Below are 22,233 nucleotides of genomic sequence, written 5' to 3'. Positions count from 1 at the left end.
AACGGAAGTTTTTAAAACTTTATGAGGGTTTTTCAAATAAAGATCTTGATTCATGTGTAGAGACAAGTTTTATGTATGAAGAATATGATGATCCATTTAATTTAGGGATAGAAAACTTACATCAAGGTTTGAGCAAACCTTAGATCTCTCTTCTAAAGTGAATGTTCTAACTTATTGTAGATCCTTTTACTAGATGCCTTCTCTTTGAATCTCCATCTTCTTGGTAATGGTCTTGCCTTTAGGAATCACCCATAAGCCTCTATGAATGACCTTGGAAAACTAGGCATGTGGGAGCCTCCATTAAATAAGAACACAAAACCTAAAAATCTAGAGAAAGAAAATATTTTCTTGTCTTCCCAAAATTATTTTACCAAGTGTAACCTAAAATATACATGAACTCCATGTACATATAGGCAACTTAAAGATAAGGAAAGGAAATAATAAATCCTTCTCAATATCCAATTCACATATCTCAAATCTAATAGAATTCCAATATCAAGTTGGGCTATGAGTGAGAATCCTTTGGGTTTATTATTTTCTTGGCTACAATGAATTAATAATTGGCTCGTTCCATGAACCCAATTCAATTAATTCATAAATTAATTTCTATTCCACTAAAAGAAATTAATTGAACTCCAATTAAATAATAAATAACCTCTAAATCAATGTTGCACTTTGACCCCTCTACGCATAATTAGTTATCGGATAAATAAAGCCATCAATACGACTACTTAATTAATATATTTATTTTGGTACCTTTGATTATTTCTGGCTTGATCACAATAAAGCATTTGTTTGACAAAAAATAATAATTTAAATAAATAAATATATAACAAATCATTTTGTCTAAAAACACACAAAGTCCTTCGAATTTACTTTGTGATCAGCCATAATCAATACAAAATAAATATAAGTAGTAATGATACAAATATTGAAAATATAACCCTCTAACTATTAATTACATAATTACCAAAAATGCCAATATAAGGATTCCGAAAATTCCGCCGAACTAATCAAAGTAATTACTAATTAATAAAAGAGTCTATACTTCTCTTATACTTAAGAGTCAAATGCCATGACAATGATAGGGAGCAATTGCATACGACGGCTCTCGCAATAGATCTCAACCTAACGCGGATCCAGTTCAAATCATAATTAATAATGAGTCCATCCTTAATTACCGACTATGAACAATTTATGATTACTATTTATATTCATGTATTGATCGTTATCACATACATTTATAAATATCTCTTGTAATCAAGTGGACACTATCAATTTCATAATGAATCGAAACATAATACATTGAATTCACCAATTATATAAATCATAAATATTTCAGATATATCAGGAACATATGTCATTATAATCCAAATAGGAATTTGCTATGTCAGGGCATATAAATCCCAACAGTTTTGCACCATCTACCTCTAGCAAGAAGAAAGTTATTCCCACCTGCAGGCAGATATGCCTTGCCTATGCTGTGAGTTTACACAGGAGAAGCACTGCAAAGTGGGAGTGGGGCAGGCTTTCAATTGAAAGGGGGAAGGGTGGTGGCTTGTGTTTATCCTTGGTATACCTTGTTTTGTGTCCATCACAATTCAATCCTTCAAAGTCCACTCCTAGCACCTATTTTTTAGGGTGGACTTTTTCTAGAGCTGAGTAGATAGTATATAAAAGTATATAATATAGAAGAAAGAAAAATTTAAATAACAATTGCTTGGTAGTTGCAATTGTCAGGCCTCTGTGCTTTTAGATTATCACGAGGTAGTAGATAGTTTCAATTCTCATGACAGGTAGTAATCTTTACATCATGAGAAAAAAGGAAGCAGCCAGACCTCTATATTGCTAATGGTAGAGCTGATCCTACTTTGTTGGGATGATAAAAGAGAGAATGTAGAGGCAAGCCTTACTTTGTTGGTGAGGGGAGTGGCTATGCAATTAGTTTTAATATAAGGGCTAAAATCACTTATTTTGGCTTTTTTACCCCATATTGTAGGGTGGATATCGAAAGATATGAAAGATCTCCTTCTAATTCGTACATACGATTTTCATCAAATACGGCTTTCCACAGAATTCTATATGTATCTATGAGACCAAGTATGGAATTCTGTTTACTCACTTTAAAGAAAGTGGATGGGCATGAGGAACTCATTATCCCTCGGAGTGAAAAACAGATCTGATTAAGACTTCAAAAGTGTCAACTAAACCACAAATAGGCCAGACGAAAACAGCTCGGTAAGGAAGCTTCTTCAGGTCCTACGCGCCTTTCGGAATGAGGGATCCCTGTTGGCAATAACCACAGTAGTAGTTGCGGAACTACTGAGCCGGGAGAGGACAACCTGTTGTTCCTGCTTCTCTTTCTTCGCTTCGGGGATGGAGGTCTTACGGTAGGTAACAGCAGGTCTCCTATTCTTAGTTTCGATTTTTTCCAGATTTATCAGAACTTTTTTTTTACGTATAATATAATAAGTAGCGGACAAACAAAAAGAGAGAGGTCATTAGTAATGAGGATTCGGAATATTACACATTGATTAATCAAAGAGAGATTCAAGGCCGAATATTTATTCCAGAAGGGCTTATTTGATTTAATCGTACCGCGTAATCCTTTAAAGGGCGTTCTGAGTGAATTATTTCAGCTCCACGCTTTTTTTCCTTTAAATCAAAATTTAAGCAAGTAGAACACATTAAGATCTAACTGCTTACTTATGTCATGATATGAGATAAAAGTTCTGTGGACAGAGTCAAAGCGTTTGAGAAGGAAAACGATTATTCGGGTCTTTCTAATTCAAAGGATCTGTGGATCTTCTATGGCTGTGTAGATCCGGCCTTCTGCGAACACACAATCCATACCGAGAATAATAGCAGGAAATCCTTTGATAACATGGATTCCTTTTTCTCAATGATATCCCACGATCAAGACAATTGGTTGAATCCCATGAAACCATTTCATAGAAGTTTATTAATATCTTCTTTTTATAAAGCAAATCAACTTCACCTCGACGGTTATGCCACGATGTCTTTAAAGTCTATATGTGATGGATAAACTCCTATAACCATGACATATTTGCTATTTGTTTACTTGAACAGAAACATAATTTCTTTCGAAAAGTAAGAAAATGGTTAATTCCACAAAAGAAATATAAGAAGGTGGACTCCTTCTCCAATGAAAGAAATGAAATTATCGCGAATACAACATTCAAAACATTAAGAAAAAGAATTAACCAAATATGAAAGAGTATACAATAATGATGTATTTGACGAATCAAATACCATGGTCTATATTCTAATTAGTTGATAATATTAGTATTTGTTGATAATTTTGTGAAAAATTCCTTCGTTTAGGGAATGATTTGTCTGTCATAAAAGAAAAAGGCTTCTTAGTTCTTTTCAAGCCCTTGTCTCAAACTTGATGCTCCTTGAATCCAAACATTTTATTGAAGGGTCTATAATCCCTATGCCCTCGGCTCATCAGCGCCTGACCCTTAGATGTGGATCATCTAAGGCACATTAGCATGGCGTACTCAACTTATCCCCTACAATGAGGATCCCAAAAGAAGGGCTCACTAGACGAGGACAAGATCCAAGTCCTATATCTCGCACAACAGGAAAATAGATTCATTGATGTAAAATAGATACAGGCTAAGGGATGAAAGAGTCTGTTATAGCTTGAACATCTATATGTTGTATAAGTCATAGGCTAAGAAGCGAGCAGCAGCAGAAGCCTTAGTCTTATTGGAGCCTTTTTTCGAAACAGAAATGGAAGGCACGTCGGTGAATTCTTCGATCCCCGGGGTGGCACACGATGAAGGGGGACATACCCACCAACCATATGGTTGCATAACTAATTCAAGCTTAAAATCTTCTATAAGAAATAGAATATGCGCCCTCGAGAAGGACCATAGCCTGTTTTTACTGGATAAGGATAAAAGAGAATATTGACAAGAAATTAAAACTGCCTTGGGTCAACTCATACTGATTCATACTCATTTAGAATCCGAAGAACTTTCATATTCCACCACCTCTGTTAATGTTCTTCCTTGCCGTTATTCTTTCTTTGTCCAGGCGAAGTATCGGAAGCGATCTTAGAAACCAATCGTGTTCCGGTACAAGATCTCAATATCGTATTCGTCTAGAAGAAAAACAAAAATTACATTTTCATTATGGTCTACAAGTCTGATGTTCCATAGCGGAGGAGAGCTTCCCCTATTTTCCTGGGATTATAGTTCAATTGGTCAGAGCACCGCCCTGTCAAGGCAGAAGCTGCGGGTTTGAGCCCCGTGTCCTATGGAACCCCACTTTTATTCTATAAGAAAGTTAGCTGGTACCTCGAGCTTCTATTTCTTCCGTTAAAGAAGATTCGAGAAAAGATGGAAGGGGGGAGATGGTGGTCAATTCTTCTCATAAACCATTTATTGTATACAAGGCGTGCAACGCTTCTTCTGAAGGAGGGCACATTCTTAAAACCAGCGTTCTTAGGACCAAAGTGTCGGGCGAAAAGGGGGGCGAGCAGGTTTTGCCTTAGAATTCATGCTTTTGACATAGCTGGCGAAGTTCATGACCAGTGGGCCTTCTACCTCCACGCGGCATTGCTCCGTCAGGCTTTCGCCCATTGTGGATTTCATTACTCAACTGGTATGAATTTGCTCCCAAAAAGCCTCTTGTGGATTTAATTAATTGAAATTCCATCCAATAAAACATGCTGAAGAACTAAAAAGAGACTGAGATGTAGAAACGGGAACCACCGAATAACAACAACCAAGGCTTTCTTTCCCAATCAATGAGGCTAGTGGATTGGTTGGCGAAATCGACCCAAGCGAGACGTGGTCAGCAAGAATTAATTATTGGGGACAGGCAGACTGGTAAACAGTAGTAGCTTAACCAATTGGGTAGATCAAGAATGCTAGTTCATTTTAATTTGCCGGCTATTTGTTTTATGGCTACCTATATCGGTCGTCCTCCTATTTTTGGGTTCATAGCAGCATACTTTGGAGGCTCATTAGATTGACATCTTTTTTTGAGCCAGATACGCGTTACTTTGGAAATATCACTCCTAAATGCATCCGTGACCTTTTATACGATACCACCAGATAGACGTCTCACCTTCTCGAGCGCCTCTCCTTCGGGTTAGGAATAGCGGTATCATTTTACGAGAATAGAGTATAGTGTGGATCAACCGGAAGATGTATGCATAAAAGTAGATTGGGACTAGGATTTCTCCCCAGGAATGTCCCAAGTAGAACAAGGTGAGCCAAACGTGAAACTGTTTTTATGAGTGGAAACGATGAAGCCTAGCATTCCCCTGCTAGACAAGCAAGAAGATGAAGACTCAAAAGTCCCCATCTCTCTAAAAAACGAGTGAAAATTATGAGTTGTTTTTCGCTCATACCCTTTACTGAAAGAGAAATGACAGAACAAACCTCTCAACTCGCTTCGTCAAAGGTTGACTAAACTGATTCGGACGGTGAGAGGGCAAGGGTGCCCCCTCGAATGGATCTTTTAGTTATTGAGAAGGCTACCCAAAAGCTATATATAAGGTCGTATTCCGGTTTACGATGTGATGAATCTGTCTGTTATGCTTGGCTGGACCAAGTCCGATTTGGTTTTTGATACGGCGCATCAATAGTTAGCCCAGAGTTTACTCCCAAAAATATAGCCATCCCTGCCCCCTCACGTCAATCCCACGAACCTCTTATCCATTCTCATTCAATCGCGGCGGGGGAGCAAGTCAAAATAGAAAAACTCACATTGGGTTTAGGGATAATCAAGCTCTTATTATAAGATCTGCATATGTTTGGCAAAGAGAATAATCTTCTCCTTTGAGAATAATCAAAAATGGAAAGTGTTCAATTGGAACATGAAAACGTGACTAAATTTGTCCTAGTTACTCTTCGGGACGGAGTGGAAGAAGGGAGGAGATTCTCGAATGAGGAAAAGGATCTAATGACTTTGAAAGAATTGAACGAGGAGCCGTGTGAGGTGAAAATCTCATGTACGATTCTATAGAATGGTAGTAAGGGTGACTTATCTATCAACTTTTCCACTATCACCCCAAAAAAACTAAAGAATTCGCCATGATATATCTGATTCATGCATAATATTATGAAAAATGGATACAAAATTTTGACTGCTACTTAGTATTGGCAATAGGTCTGAAAGCCATAGGGTGAGGTACATGAAGTAGTCATCCATCCAAATGAGATTAAATGGCTTCTATAAGGAGCTTCAATCTATCATTAGACCCTATAATAACAGATTTTTGAAAGAGCCTTGATGTTTATGCGTTCTTTTTCTTCTCTCTTTCTTTCTCTCTACCCTCTCATGTTTGCTCTTTTTTCCTTTTTCTTTATATTTTTTTTTTCTTTTTATATAAGCTATTTTATTGCCTTATCAACCAGCTTCTACAACATGTGGCATAAGCCTCCCATGCTGTCACCATTTTTATTATTATTCACTAACTAGTTTAAAACCTCTTTTTCCGTTTGATCTTAATACAGAATTTATTTTAATCTCGGTCAACATAAAAATTAAAAAAAAAAAAATCTATGACTTAGTTTGGTTAGAAATAGCAAGAAAGGAAAATAATAAATAAATAAATCAAACTTTTTAAGAATTTGGTTGCCAAGAAAAGAAATTTTTTGTGGAAAAGTAATTTTCCATAACCACCCAACTTTCCCACAAAAGTTTTTTGCAAAAATTACAACAAATTTTGATTTTCATGAGAAAACTGTATGAATTTTTAATTATACTTTTTATAAAATGGAGTTTTGGGGGTCAAAAGACAAAATAATGAAGAGATGATGTGTGAGTGATAAAAGGCATTAAAAAAATGAGGGAAAAAATATCATTTCACACCCATGTTAATGCTGTTAGTAACGGAAAAATGATTTGGGGTGCGAGTAATACTATTTTTCAAAAAGTGTTTTAAGTTGATATTTGGCTAAACCTGAGAGGGTGTTAGTGAAATTAACCATTATTATTATTATTATGAGCAAATTACATAAACCGCCTCTCAAGGTTTTCAATTCATACATCAAGATAGAATATGGACCAATATGTTGGTTAACAACCTTTGTAATTTCGTTAACCTATCACATATCCTTCAATTCAGAGTGATACATCAAAACAATGGGGATCAAAAAGGTTTTGGACAAAAATAACCTTTTGTCCATTATACAACTGAAATTACATAATCAGCCGGACAAAAGTACCCTTCTGCCTAAGTGAATCACGTGACCCACTTTTCCTTTTTTATGGACATCACATTTCGTTTCTCTCTCCAGTTTCTCTCTCTAACAACAATGGAGTCCCGAGTTCTCTCCGGCGCCAACACAATCTCTCTCCATCGATTTCTCTATCCTCTGCAATGCCTTCGCCAATTGCCGCCACCTCCATCAATCGCCACCACTACTTTTCTACACAGACCTTCCCTGAGGTATTTCATCATTTCGTATTCAATCATTCCACTCAACTCTCAAATTCATTTATATTTCTACAAACATATGTGTGTGTGTATATATATATATGTAGTTCAACTTATTCTTTTAGTTTTTGTATTTTAATCTCGTGGCTCTGCTTGTTAGTGGGGATGTGTTGGCTTTAGTTTTGTTCTCTACAATCGAAAGTTTCAGTCATGGTGGTAGATCGGATATCTCTCTCACTCTCTATATAATACAACAGTGGACTGGGTGTGGTGGACCAGAAACGGCGGTGAGACTTGTCCACTAATCTAAAAATCAACTTCAATCTGGTTGGCTATGGTTTCGAATCTGTTTTTTTTTTTTTACATCCTATGAGTGAGAGGAGTTAGAAAAGAGAAGGAGACAATCATTTCCCACCAACCAAAATGAGCTGCAAGTATAAAGGAAAATGGTTTTATGTATTAGGAGGGGCAAAAATGTAACTTATCAATACTAAACTCATTCTCAAATTTTCTCTGTTTTAGCCTAAGGTCATATAGGTAAAATCATGTTGATCACTAAGGTCAATTGCTAAACTAGGACCTTCATGTTATATCTCGCCTACTTCTATCTTGATGCATGAATTGAAAACCTGAGGGGTGGTTTATGTAATTTGCCCTATTATTATTCACTAACTTGTTTAAAACCTCTTTTCCATTTGATCTTAATACACAACTTATTTTAATCTCGGTCAACATAAAAAATAAAAAAATCTAAGGCTTTAGTTTGGTTAGAAATAGCAAGAAAGGAAAAAAAAAAAAAAAAAAAAAAAAAAAAAAAAAAAAAAAAAAAAAAATTTGTGGAAAAAAATTTTGTTGGCAAGAATATAAAATTTTTGTGGAAAAGTAATTTTTCATGACCACCTAACTTTCCCACAAAAGTTTTCTACGAAAATTACAAGAAAATTTGATTTTCTTGAGAAAACTATATGAATTTTCAATTACACCCCTTTTCACTTTCTAAAATAATTTTTTTTATGCATGATTTTTGGTAAGAATATATAATAGTTATATTCTTATATTAGTTTTATTATTAAACAAATAAAAAAACTATTAAATATAAATTTATTTAGACCTATTGTCATATTTAACCTTATTCACTATTCAATTAATCTTTTCTTGTAAATTTTAGCCTCTCAAGTATGATACGTTTAGTGTGCAGGAAAGGAATGAAATGAAATGTCCATTCCAACTATTCCTTTTGTTTGATATTCAATTTAAAGTGAGAATGGTCATTCCATTAGAATGAAAATCCATTCCACAACTAAGCCTATGGAATGACCATTCCTTTCTGAGGTAATTTTTTTTAAAAAAACATTAACTTCCCATAAAACTCTCATCTTTCAAGTCTAAAAAACCACTACTACCTTCTACCACAACCACATTCGCCTTCCACCACCACCATCGTCACTGACTTTTACCACCCCCACTGCTTCCGACCACCACCACCGACATCACCTTCTTTTGCCACAACCACCACGCCCGCAGCTGCCACCATCGCCTTTCACCACCGCCACTACCTTCCACCATCGCTGCCGCCACCACTGCCTTTGTAATACCCCGATAATTTAAAAGATTTATTAATTGGGATTAATGAATTTTATTTTATTTTTAAATGATTTATTTTATTTAATTGAGTGTTTAGATTAATTGTCCCATTTTAGTTAGATTTTATTTTGTGATTATATATTTATTGAATTGATATGATGATTGATGTGTGTGTATTTAATTATTGATTGAATTGTGGCGTATTGATATGATGTGACTTAGTTGTAAATTCTTATTTGTTTATGTGTTTTATGTAATTAGTATTTAAATTTAAGTATTTATTTAATTATTTTATTTATTTATATTAATTGGTTTGGGCTTAAGGAATGTTGGACCAAAGGATATGGTCTTGGGCTTGGATGAAGCCTTAATGGGTTAATTAATAAAGGCCAATGGGTATTTGATTATTTAAATAATCATTTTTATTGATTTAATTATATATAAATATAATTAATTGATAAGTGTTATCGAATGATATAGGTTTATGGATATATATATATAGGATTTAGGATTTAATTAACCGATGGTTAATTATGGAAGATATATATATGCATAAGTAATATAATATATGTTTATATATATATATATATTATATTATTTAAATAATATTAGTTTATTATTTTATTTTGTAATCCTACTAGGAATAGGATTTAGGGTTTAATGTGTATAAATATACACATAAGGTTTAGGGTTAAGAAGTTTTCACGGTAGAAAAATAAAAGAGACAAAGAAGGAAGAAGAAGAGAGAACGGACAAGGAGTAGGCCGGATCTGAGAAAGCGGATACCGAAATTGGAAGAGACAATCAAAGGTTAAAGCTTCGATTTCGTTTCGAAATCTTCAGGCAAGCTGTCTCTAACTCTTCTCTTAGGACCCATAAATTTATCACCTTGGGTGCCAGAATTTAGTTTAAAATCATTAATTAAATCATGTTAGATCGAAATAAAAAAAAAAAAAAACATAAATTATTATATTTAATTTGTGGATTTGTTGGATTTTAATTATGTATATAGGTGTGCATATTGTTTAAAATTAAGTATAGGTTTGATTTGTGAACCAAGAGGGTTAATTATAATTTCTGGAATTTTTCTAGGATTTCTGGAAATTTTTCTATATTTTTCTGGATTTTATTTATATTTTTCTGATATTTTAGAAATTATATATATAATTATTTATGTGTATTATTATATATATATATACACTGTATACACTGGAGGCGGCATCTGTAGAATCGGCGCCTCAAAAGAGGGTGTGATCCAGTGCGGCGCGGTACAAAGAACTATGGTGTGCCGCAGATCTGACCCTTGGATGCGGTTTGATCATAGGAAGAGGGATCTGGTGTGATGCGGTATAAAGAACTTCAGTGTGCCTCAAATAAAGACCATGTGATGGTCATGATGACCAGCGAATAATCCAGTGTTAACGTATACATGGGAAAGGTTGCAATCGCTGATCTGGGCTGTTGATTAAAGTAGATGGGTGTGGGATGATTCAGTGTGGTACGGTTCATAGGAAGATGGTACACATGCGGATCTGGCGGTTATATTTAGCTGAAGAAGGGCGGCCGATCCTGTGCATCGCGCTGCATAAAGAAGAATGCATCCAGCGAATGCAGGTGTGCCACATCAGTCAGAGAGAAGTAAGAGGCGCGTGGGAGCGCGTGAAGGAAGCTGCCAGCTAGTGGTTGCGCGTGGAAGCGCGTGGGATGTGTTTAGGAGCTTGTGGTGGCGCTTGGGGGCGCGTGAGATACTCTTTAGGGTTCCATTAAGGTCCTGTGAGGTCCGGTGAATTTTCAGAATTTGTTTTAAGCTTATTGGGGTTGAAAACAACCACTAGAGGAGGTGTCTTGGTATTCTGAAAACTATAGAGTGTTACTACGAGGATTAGTAGCATTTCTTTTGAGTAAATATAATAATTTATTTTATTGTTATGGTAGGATGTGTATATATGTATATATAAGTATATATATATTTACCTATATGTGTGTATAAAAGGGATTTTATTAAGTTATGATAAGTAAGGAAGGAAGGATGTATATATATATATATATATATAGGATTTAAATAACCAAGGGTTATTAGGGAAAGATTATACACATATATATTATATTAAATATGTGTATATATATGTATGTGAATTAAGATTATTAGTATTATTCTTTCTTATTTGATATATTTGGATAGACTAGTTATTAAATTAGGTATGTGCTTATAATCAGTAGGGGATATCTATGTATAAATTAGTTATTGTTAAACTTACAATTTGTACATGGATGAGTTGCCATAGGCGTAATTATATTACCTAGGTATTTGTATGAATAAAAATATATACATCGGAAGCATGGATGAGTTGCTAGGTTATTAGTATAAATATATATACTTAGAGGAGGCATGGTTGAATTGCCACATGTATAAATAAATATATTTAAAAGAGGTATGGTTAAATTGCCAAAGGTATAAATAAATATACTTAAAGGAGGCATGGGTGATTTGCCAAAGGTATAAATAAATATACTTAAAGGAGGCATGGTTGAATTGTCAATATATAAATAAATATATTTTTAATGGCATGGTTGATTTGCCAAAGTTCAATTATTGCTATGTGTTAGATGATTAAAATATATCATCTATGGTTACTGCATGTATAGATTGGATTATGATTAATTAGATATTCTTAAATTAGAATAGTCTAATATTTTCAGGATAGTATATTATTTTATACATGTTAACAAAATATTACTGGTGGTGACATGGATGATTTGTCAAAGCCTAGTTGTGTGATTTAAATACTTATAAATGATGGTTTTGGTCTAGGGATGATTAAGAATTAATCGTTGGTGAATGGTTTAATCAAATTAGTGAACCTATTAATTGATAGGATTACTTTTTTATATAAAAGTTTTTATATATATTTGTAACATCTTATATTAAAGGTTAAAACTTTAATTAGGATGATGTTGGTTAGAGATTCTTTATTTATTGGTTTTCAGAGGCTTGGTAGAGGGAACTTGCTCGTGGGTCTAACCCACAATTTATTTTTCAGGTTATTAGAAGTTCCAGTTTCGAGGTTGAGGATCCGCAGCTGGGAGACTGTCATTCATCTACTCATCTTGTTTACCTTTAATTAGTATAGTTAATTATTGTTAAATGTTTTGTATAAACTGGTGGTTTATAAGATTTTGGTTTAGGGGTCCTTAACTTATGGGATTTCCGAGTTGTATAATATTTTCAGAATTTGAAACTCATGGAAATATTTTTGTAAAAGAGATTTAATTTTATTAATAGAATTCCATTCAGCGATTTAATCATTTTTTTTTATTCCTCTTGTATTCTTATTCGTTTAAGTACTATATTGTTTTGATATTCTCGCATTTTCGGGTGTGGGCCTGGCCAGCCTACACGTGGAAATGTGGGGGTATCACAGCCTTCGACTACACGCCGCTACCACCTCCTTCCACCACCAGCGCCATTACCTTCCACAACCACCACTGCCATGGCCTTCCACCACCGCCTTCCACCCCCGCCGCCATCGCCTTCCACCACTACCACCACCGTCACTTACCACCCCCATCGCCATTACCTTTCACCACCACCACTGCTATGGCCTTCCACCACCACCTTCCACTCCCGCCACTACCACCAGCGCCACCGCCTTCCACCACCACCGTCACCCACCACCCCTACCGCTACCACCTTCCACTATTGCAATCATCGTCACCTTCTAACACCACCACCTATACCACTGCCGCTTTCCACCTCCACCGTCACCATTTATTTTTAAAAAATGATAGAATAATGTCATTCTGTTAATTTAATTTATTTGTTACTGAGAGGGATGTTTTGGAGAATTTAATTTGAAATTTATTCCATTTTAAAATTTAAATTGGTCCAACCAAAAACTATAATAGTTATTATCATTTCATTTCTACACAGTTCACATTTACAACCAAACAATAGAATGAGAATAATTATTCCATTCTCACTTGCATTCTATTCATGCACATGCACCAAACACAACATAATTATAGTAATCATCCATTACATTAATTATATTTATTTTTATATATTGTCACAATAAGCTACTATCATTTTACCCTTACTAGCTATTGCCTCAAATTGACACTCAATATCGATTGGTACAGTTGTTATTCCTCATAGACGCGATTCCTTGATATTTAAAAAAAAAATTGTGGAACCAATATTAAATGGAGGCAATCAATTAGGTTTGATATTAGGAAAAGAAAAAAAAAAAAAATAGGTTTGATATTATATGTTAACAATTTTGGACCATTTTATTTGTTTATTTATTTATTTATTTAAATGCTGGGGAATGTCCTTTACTTGTAATATTTTTGTTTCTTAATGAAATTTTTTTTTTCTTTCTCTTCTATTGACAAGAAACGTTTTATTGTCCATTAAAAAGTCATATATATACATGTGTGTGTGTGTGTCATATTTATATCCATGCTACAAAGAAACATGTACACTCTTTGATTCTTCTTTCTTTTCAATTTTAGCCCATGTGCCTTGTGTTAATGCTTTGTTTGTTTGTTTATTTGTTTTTTCTTATTTATATAGCGTCACTGATAAACGCTTGCGTATCCATTGCGTCAAATTGAAACTTAAACATCTACTGAATATCTACTGGTTAGTCGTACCGATAGTTCTTATCGTAAAATATTTATGAATTTTTTTTTTAAACTCAATAAAAATAATTTATTCATTAATTTTCAATATATTTTTTTACACGGCCCTCCGATGAATTTTACTTTAATCTCGACTTAACTCTTTATTAAATATTAAAAAGATCTCAAATTCTTTTACCAAAAAAAAAAAAAAAAAAAAAAAAAAAAAAAAAAAAAAAACCATTTTACAAAAATATAAAAAAAAATTCTACCAAAAAAATTTTACGTTGAAACATTATAGCTTATGATAAACAGCGTCTGGATTGATAAAGAAGAGTTATTAATAATTTTTTACACGTGGGCTAATCAAATTCCATAATGAACAAGAACAAACCTCTCTTTGACCTGTGTCTATTCAATGAATATAAAAGTGGCATTGCTCTTTGACCAACTGGATTGCATATGTAGAACAAATATCTCTCTGACCTAGAACAAGAACAAACATCTCTTTGACCTATGTCTATTCAATTAAATTTTTAGTTTTGGTTTTTTTAGCTTAATAGCAGCATTCAAATATCGGGTAAAGTACAAAAAATTTCCTAAATTTTACTCTCCCTCCCAAAAAATCCCTTGAATTTTTATTTTTCCAATAAACCTCCTTAACTATCTAATTTTTTGCTAAAAACACCACGTAACACTGTTCCGGCACGTGAATATCAGGTGACCTATAAAATAATTTCAAAATGACATAGTTACCCTTATTACTGTTAGGAAAATAAATAAATAAATAAAAACTCCAAGTTGAAAGCCCCAAATTGTCCATTTTTAACCCTAATTTTATTCACAAATCGCCATTGCCATCTGCGAAGACCAGTAAAGTGCATCCTAAAGCTCACCAGCGTCAATGTCGCCTTCCTCACATTGACCAAGTCCTCCGCCACACCCACGTTCACTCCTGTTTGGCTTGTTTCCCAACATTCCGTTTCCAAACCGTTTCCAATGGACTGTCGTAAGACCACCCACACTACCACATCTTGTCTCTGAGAGATGCTACCTCCGATCATTTTAGTTCTTGACGCTGAAGATGAGATCTGTGCGTCATAGAGGATGAGATCTTTGATTTCTCTCGTGACTGCTAAAAGAGTTTCCCTTTATTTATTTCAAAACATTCAATCTTTGATGCGTCAAATTCATTTTTTAGCCCAAATTCTGCAATTTACAGTGAGAAAAAGAATGTGAACTTCAAGTTGTCTTGTCAATGTCTCAATTATAGCAAAATGATTCTACAACACATTATATATAAACAGTAGGAGATGGATCTGTATGAATCAACAACCTTCTCCAAATCTGATTTTTCATGATGGTGATTGCGGAAGTGGGGAAAGTCGTGTGTGGAGGTGATGGTGGTGTTGTGGCGGCGGTGGGGGCTGTGGTCGTAGGAGGAGATGGATCTAGTGGAGGCGGCGGTGGTGTTGTCGCGGCGGCTATGGTCGGAGAAGAAGACGCGGATCACCATGGACGGCGACGATTCCCGGCCGACTGCCACAAATTTCCTGCCGCTGCTGCTGACAACGACTTCATCGTCGAACACTGCCACCACTTCAGCCGCAGTTCTTCCACGGGCCGATTCAATCCATCACCGTTGCCGCCACTTCAGCCCGTCGCCGTCTCCAAATCGAAACCAAGTTCTGGGAGGTGGTGTGCGCAGAGTACGGGATCGATCCGGCCGATCACGTGGTGTGCGCAGAGCACATGATGTGGACAACATCTAATCCGGATCGTACGACCAGGTCTTCTTCCTCGACAACTTCGTCTTCGTGTTAAAATGTTTTGGCAAAAAAAAAACCAAAACAGTAAGAAGGGTATAAAACGACGTAGTGTATTACAAGGGCAAATTGGTCTTTTAAATTTTTCGGCATCAGAAGCTGACGTCATGGGGTAAATTGCAATAAAATCATAGTTTAGGGTTTTTTTTTTTATAGTTCAAGGGAGTTTGTTGTAAAACTCTAATAGTCTAGGGAGGTTTTTTGCATTTAACCCTCAAATATATGGCTGAGTGAATGATTTCATTTTTAGTTATACTTTCTTTCAAATGTATGGTTGAGTGACTGATTTCATTTTTAGTTACAGTTTCTTTATATATATATATATATATATATATATATAGAACTATATATATATATGGATTTTTGGGAAGAAAGGTTTATATGTAGAAAGGTATATGTATTTAGAGAGAGAGAGAGACTTGCAGATTTCTTTTTGGGAAGAAAGGTAAAAGAACAAAATGACAAGGCAGAGATGAAACAGAGATTAGGAGGTGTTTGGGTGTAACAGTTGGAAGGAGGGTGTTAAGGGTGTTATGGTCATTTAATATAATATTTTGTGTCATGTGACAAGCACGCATGTCGTCGGATGGGACAAATTGCAATAAAAATGTACAGTCCAGGAGATTTCTTGGAATTTTTATGGTTCAAGGTTTCTTGCAAATAGTTTTGTTTTTTTTTTTTTTTTGGGCATACCCTATTCTGAATTCGAAGATCGAAGAAGAAGAAATGTATGCGATATTCAGTTGGAAATTCGAAGATTGAAGAAGAAGAAATGTATGCGACATTCAGTTGGAAGGAAAAACCACCACTCACACTCTTCTCCAACTCGCATCCGCCAATCGATTCTAGGGTTTCAAGAGAGGCACAAATGGGATGGAAGTTCCGACGAATACGATCACATTCGCGCCGTTGTGAATTGCCCTCGGTGTTCCAAGCTAACGAACGTCCTCTTCTCGAACCGTCCGTTGTCGATCACTGGTGGAGACTGGTATATACCAAGCCCTCAATCTCTGACCTAATTGCAGGACCGCCTTCTATTTCAGGCCGTTCAAGTTGGTTCCGTTGCAGGGGAGTTTCGTAGAGATTGGTAGGGTTAAAGGGAAGGAGAAAGATGGAAATGTTTGCACAGATGGTGACGAAAATAGGAAAGTAGGAGCCAAGATTAGGGAGAAATTGAGGATAGGGATACGGTGGAGGATTTCCCCGGCGAGTCCAATTGGGACTGACATGCAGACACCGGTGGCATGATGATGTGGTGCGGACGGGGAGTGGTGGGTCGGGTGGTAGTGGTGATGGCTGTTCTAGAGAGAGAAATGGTTGGGTGGGTCGAATACGGGGAAGGACTTCTCTACTCCAAAGGGCAAGGGACTCGATGAGTTCGTCATTGGGCAGGAAAGAGGAACTTCATAAGTGGTGAATTTTTAACAAGAACAAGGATTGATGGGTTTGAGGAATGCAAATTTTAATTTAATCTTTTTAAATCATACTCTAGATTTTGATTGAAATTGTGTCATTTCTGCAATGGAGAGAATTGCATGCTGTTTATTGATATGCATTTCTACAATGAACCAGGGGTATTCCAAGATTATTATTCCTTATGTCTTTATTTGTGGTTCTGGAATTTTCATTAAAAAATGTGCAAATGGAGTTTAGTTTGTTATTGAATTACTTGTGCATTACTTAAGAGTTACAGAACTTTTGGTTGAAACAATTTGCTTTCCATGGCAGGTGTTTTTTGTGGCAGTTTACAACCACTACAAAAGAATACATCATGCTGCCTTGCATAAAGATTGATTGAGTTCCCAACAGTGTTTCAGCCAATTCAATTTAGTTGCAGTTGTTATTAGAAGTAACCAAAATGGCAAAACCAATGCAACAATTTGTTTTGTTTTTGTTTTTTGTGTTCAATATAAAATATAAACCTTTTTATTAGAAATATAAATGAGGTACCGAATAGTTGCTACTATGTTCTTTATTTATGTACATTACTTGTTACACATTTCATTTCCAAGAACGTGATATTTTTGCATGATATCTTCTAACTAAAAAATACTGTGTAAGTTCAACCATGTTTATGAAGCATGGTATGATAACGATACACAGTATGAAAAATGCAAGAAAAAGACTTTTAATTGAACATTTGAAATTTGTGGTTCATACTAATAACACTCTTTTTTGTTCCTTAGTCCATTGTGTATTCAAAGTGATTGATGTACGCGGTTGTGATTATCACTGTTGATTTCAATACCAGGTCAGGTGCTGAATTTTGCAAGGCTGATGTTGAAAATGATGATAATGATTTTGTTGAGCTAGAGAAGAGCAATGTGTTACTGATGGGTCCAACAGGCTCAGGTATGATCAGTTACTTTCTAATTACATTTGTTTGTTGTTGAATGTAGTGCAAAAGCAACGTCTTCCATCCGAATTAGATTACAATTCACCATTACATGTGGCTGTACTGTGAGATCCGGCTATGCATATAAGACTTTAAATTATTGGAGTCCCTTTCCCTCTTCTTATCTCTCTCTCTCTCTCTCTTGCTCTATGCATATAAGTTCCTCCTGATGGTGTGTTGGTGGGGGTGGGGAGGCTCGGTTTCCTTTATAGTGATGGGTGGCAGTTCTTATCCTGCATCTGCAGTATTAAAAGGGAATTGATGACTATTATGGACATGAATGCATTGCCTTGTTGGCTTGATACTAGTCAATTCAATAAAGTCTTTTCCAAACTATTTGGAGTTGTTAGATGAATATGTTTTCACCTTTACATTCTATATAGTTAAAATTGTGTAGTTCATGCTATCATATCTTTTCTTACTATCTCAATCCTGTTAGTTGTTTTGTCCTCTCCTTCCCTTAGCATTACCTTCAATATGGATCACACTACTCCTCTAGTCTTTCTCGCTGGTTCATCTGCTGGTTTTCACTAAATGTGGCCTAAACTTATTAATCTAGTTCTCTCATTCCGTTTTGAGCAAGTTTTACTTCTATTGTCTCATGAATGTGTTAATTTTTTTTATTATTATATTTGTTCTTCTCTTGCCATTTGCCGAGCGTCAATTTCAACATTTGCATTGGATTAAGTCCACTTTACGAATATGTTGTTTTTTAGGCAACCAACATTCTGTTTCATTTCTTATTATATCCATTTTTACTGCTGCACATGCATCTCAGTCTTTTTTGCATTTGGGCTACATTTATTTTATGCATGTTAAGTTTTTTAGTCATCCAATGAGTCGATCCCACGAGTAAGGCTGCCTAATTGAACCGACCTTCATATAAGTATAATAATTACTGTGATGCTTACGCATCACTGAGCAATGGTAGTAGACTAGTAATTGGAAAAGAAAGTTTTCTAATTTTACAGAACTCTGCTTTACTTGGTCACAAGAAGGTTAACAATTTTTTGGTATTATTAGGTCCTCACGGAGCCCAAAAATGCTCTTGGTAAATAGTACAAGAAAATGTTCAGCATGAACAATGTAAGCTTTTGATTTAGTGTATGTCCCGGCCAGGCAATACTGTACTCTTATTTTCCTTTTTTTAGAAAGTAAACATTTCGTGCAGATGAAGTGGCCTTCTTTGTGGTAAAATGTTCTATAATGTGGCTTGTCAATTTACATTTCTCGGATAATGCACTGAGGTTAATTGCAAAGAAAGCAATGTTAAGAACACTGGTGCCCAAGGTTTAAGAACCATATTAGAAAATATACTTACAGAAGCCATGTTTGAGGTATACAGTTGGATCCAATTTATGACAAATTATTATAATGGAAGTAAAAGTCAGTCTTTTCATTTCAGTTTAAGCTAGTCTGCAATCGCAATTACCAGGATGTTGCCAGTCACATTGAATCTACAGAACAGTGTGGAGGGGCATTATTTTCATAAACTCACAGTTGATCCACCTAACAACCCTCATGTTGTGAAAATTCTTGTTTGTTCTCTGGTACTGATGTTTGTGGCAATCCACTTCCTTGAGTTAAAATTTTCCTCGTAAGCATATGTTCATCGTCTTCAACTACTGACCTTAATACTTTTACTTGGGTGTATGGTGAAACATGTGAGGGGAAAAGGAGGGTTATCCTTAAACTGCCAGACCTAGGCATGGAGTAATTAGAATTTGTGTTAGGTAGCTGGTAGCTAGCATAGAACTTTCATCATATGTGTAGTGAATCAATCATGGTGCCCCTCTTCACTTTCTTGTGGCAAGCAGAGACTGGTGACAAGCTGGCAATTGCTGATTGACAGGAACTGAACCCTATCATCTTTAGTCCTTAGATACTTCCCTTGTGGACCATCATAACTTCATTTGCACTGTGCACAGATTCCTGATGCCAAAACAGGACAAAATAACCATAGATGCAGTTCTGGTTGATGAAGAGGCTGTAGGATCGGTGGACAGACCGTGATGTGGAACAAAAATTCTCAGTGGAGATGATATATCTGACCCGCCTTTCCACTTAAGAAATTTTAAAGATCCCATGGTATGTTCTCTTATTCCTTATTTTGGCAAGACTTCCTAACCCTTCTCATTCAATCTTTTTTTTCCAATTTGAGGCATTTTATTTTGTTTTTCGTTTTCACTTTTCACCATCTTTTCTAGGACCTGGTAGAAATTGAAGTGATACTCCAAACTTAATACTTGAAAAAATTTATACAGGAAGAAAATGAAATGAAAGGGACTTTGAGAATCAGAATGAATTTCATCAATAACACTTGAGCCTAACTTGAGCATGCTTATAGGACATGCTTGTGGTCAGTTGTTCTATCGTTGATGAAGTTGGGATGCACCTCAATGAATATATCATCATTTTGGTTATTTAAAGCCTCCATAGGGGGCCTTGATAGACTGATAGTTGATATTGTGGGTGGCATCTTTTTAGACAAACCAAGTAGGTAGGTTCCGGTGTTAAAAATATGATGTAGTTCCAATTCCCTGAGGAAAGTTCCGACATACCTTCATACCATAAAGCACCAATAGACCTGTCGTTGAGAGGAATATCATTAAGCCCTTACTGTGTGGTTGTTACTAAGGGTGTTATTGAATTCGTGAGGAAACATACACGGTAGCTGATACAAACAATCTATGTAGCATGTATAAAACCATTCTTTATATGTTTCTTTTAATTTTTTTTATAAAAAAACTGATACCATTTTTATTCTGTTTTAATTTCATTGATTTAGGCTGGTTCAACCTTTTTCTTCAGAATGATTGTATTCGGCCTTGGTTTGCAGGAAAAAGGCATGGCTGCTGGTGGGGCGTTAGAAGAAGACTTAGAGCTCTCATCAAGAGCCGTTTGCTTGTGACCTTAGTTTTTTGGGCATTTGTAAAGTCTTGTAATAATATTTATTATAGTTGTGAAATAACCAAGTCTATTTGGGATAGTGTTTTTGAAAAGTGTTTCCTTTTTTCTCATTAAAAAAAGAAAAGAAAAGAAAAGAAAAGAAAAAGGAATATGATGTGTAAAAAATGCATTTGGTGGAGCATTTCCATCATTTAAGTGATGTTTTTGCAGATACTATTTTTGAAAAAAAAAAGACATTGTTTAAATTTCTCATCATTTCCATTATCAATGATATAAATGTTGAAAATAGTGAACACCAAAATATTTTTTCCCCCTGAATTAAAACCAAAATAATATCCTCATGTTCTTTTACAATTATTGATATTTCCCTTTTTCTTGGGAGGGAGGCATGGATTTTTTTTGGTAAGTAGTGGCCCTGTTTAGAAACGTTACAATTTTCAATGAGAATCAGCGGTAACAATTCGTGACATTCTGACATTCAGAATGATTTTTAAAAAATACAATTTTCAATGAGAATCAGCGGTAAAAATACAAAGTGATTTTTGCTTTTGAGAGAGAAACCAAAATAAATATAAAAAATAAAAAAATCACTTTGTATTTTTTAAAGCACCAATTTGGAAATGCAGAAATATCTTTCCCTTTTATGTTGCACTATAGCACCAATTTGGAGAGAGATGGTCATTACGTCAAAACAGACCTACATAAAATTCACCTTCCAAGTATTTCCTTCTACTTTTTTCTTTTCTTGGGGTATAAATTTTTTTTTTGAAAGATTAACAATATATAATATTAATTGAAGACAACAAAGAAAGAAAAAAAAGATGAGGAATAACTAATATAGAAAGAAAAATGGTAAAGAAGATGACTATGGTAATTTTATCTAAAATTAGTTAGTGCATTTAATATTCCTAGTAAGATTGTCACATTAAATTGTATTTTTTAAGTAAGTAAATAAGGTAAAAAAATATAGTGCAAAGATAGTTATGGCATAATAAAATAAGGGATGATGCATTAATTAGCTCAGGGTTTTTTTTTGTCATTTACATTAAAAAAATAAAAAGTGAAGTGTAAACGTAAAATGATAGAGTGTGAAATTGCGAATAATGCCTCTCTAAAAAAAACCAATAAAACACCCCGATAAGCCCTAATTTATCGTAAATGAATGTTCCGGTGATTTCATGTCTCTTACATTAATTTTCTTGTTAAATCACGTCTTCTCTTATTAAACTTCCCACAAATTGCTCTTAATCAAAATTTGTAATTAATAAGCTTTGTTGACTTTTACATGGAAAAATTACCAAAAATAAATCACTTGATGTTTCAATCCAATTAGGACCAAAGTTCAAGGGTTTTTTTTTTTGGGAATGGATCCTCTATAAAAAAAATTCTCTCCTAGCATCTAATTACTAAAGCGCCACGCGTCAATAATTCATTTGACTCACTCGATATACTAAAAGTTACTGAACTTTTTT

The 22,233-nt window shown here is 35.0% G+C and overlaps 1 long non-coding RNA gene across 4 annotated transcripts; it reads left to right on the top strand.

Annotated features, from left to right (window-relative positions):
• Window positions 1-15,823: 15,823 nt before the first annotated feature.
• LOC132294462 (uncharacterized) lies at window positions 15,824-20,853 on the top strand. Of its 4 annotated transcripts, XR_009478097.1 has the most exons (5): window positions 15,824-17,808; window positions 18,875-18,937; window positions 19,023-19,188; window positions 19,780-19,939; window positions 20,691-20,853. It is a non-coding gene; the product is annotated as an uncharacterized LOC132294462 (long non-coding RNA). The 4 variants fall into 4 exon arrangements; XR_009478096.1 differs by lacking the exon at window positions 19,023-19,188 and having other exon boundaries at window positions 15,838-17,808; XR_009478095.1 differs by lacking the exons at window positions 18,875-18,937; window positions 19,023-19,188 and having other exon boundaries at window positions 15,987-17,808; window positions 20,640-20,853.
• The last annotated feature ends 1,380 nt before the right edge of the window (window positions 20,854-22,233 follow it).

The sequence above is a fragment of the Cornus florida genome, unplaced genomic scaffold (assembly GCF_030987335.1).
Source record: "Cornus florida cultivar Cherokee Brave unplaced genomic scaffold, ASM3098733v1 CherokeeBrave_3.0.0_Hap2_Chr02, whole genome shotgun sequence".
Lineage (NCBI taxonomy): Eukaryota > Viridiplantae > Streptophyta > Magnoliopsida > Cornales > Cornaceae > Cornus > Cornus florida.
This window is presented reverse-complemented; position numbering and strand designations above follow the sequence as displayed.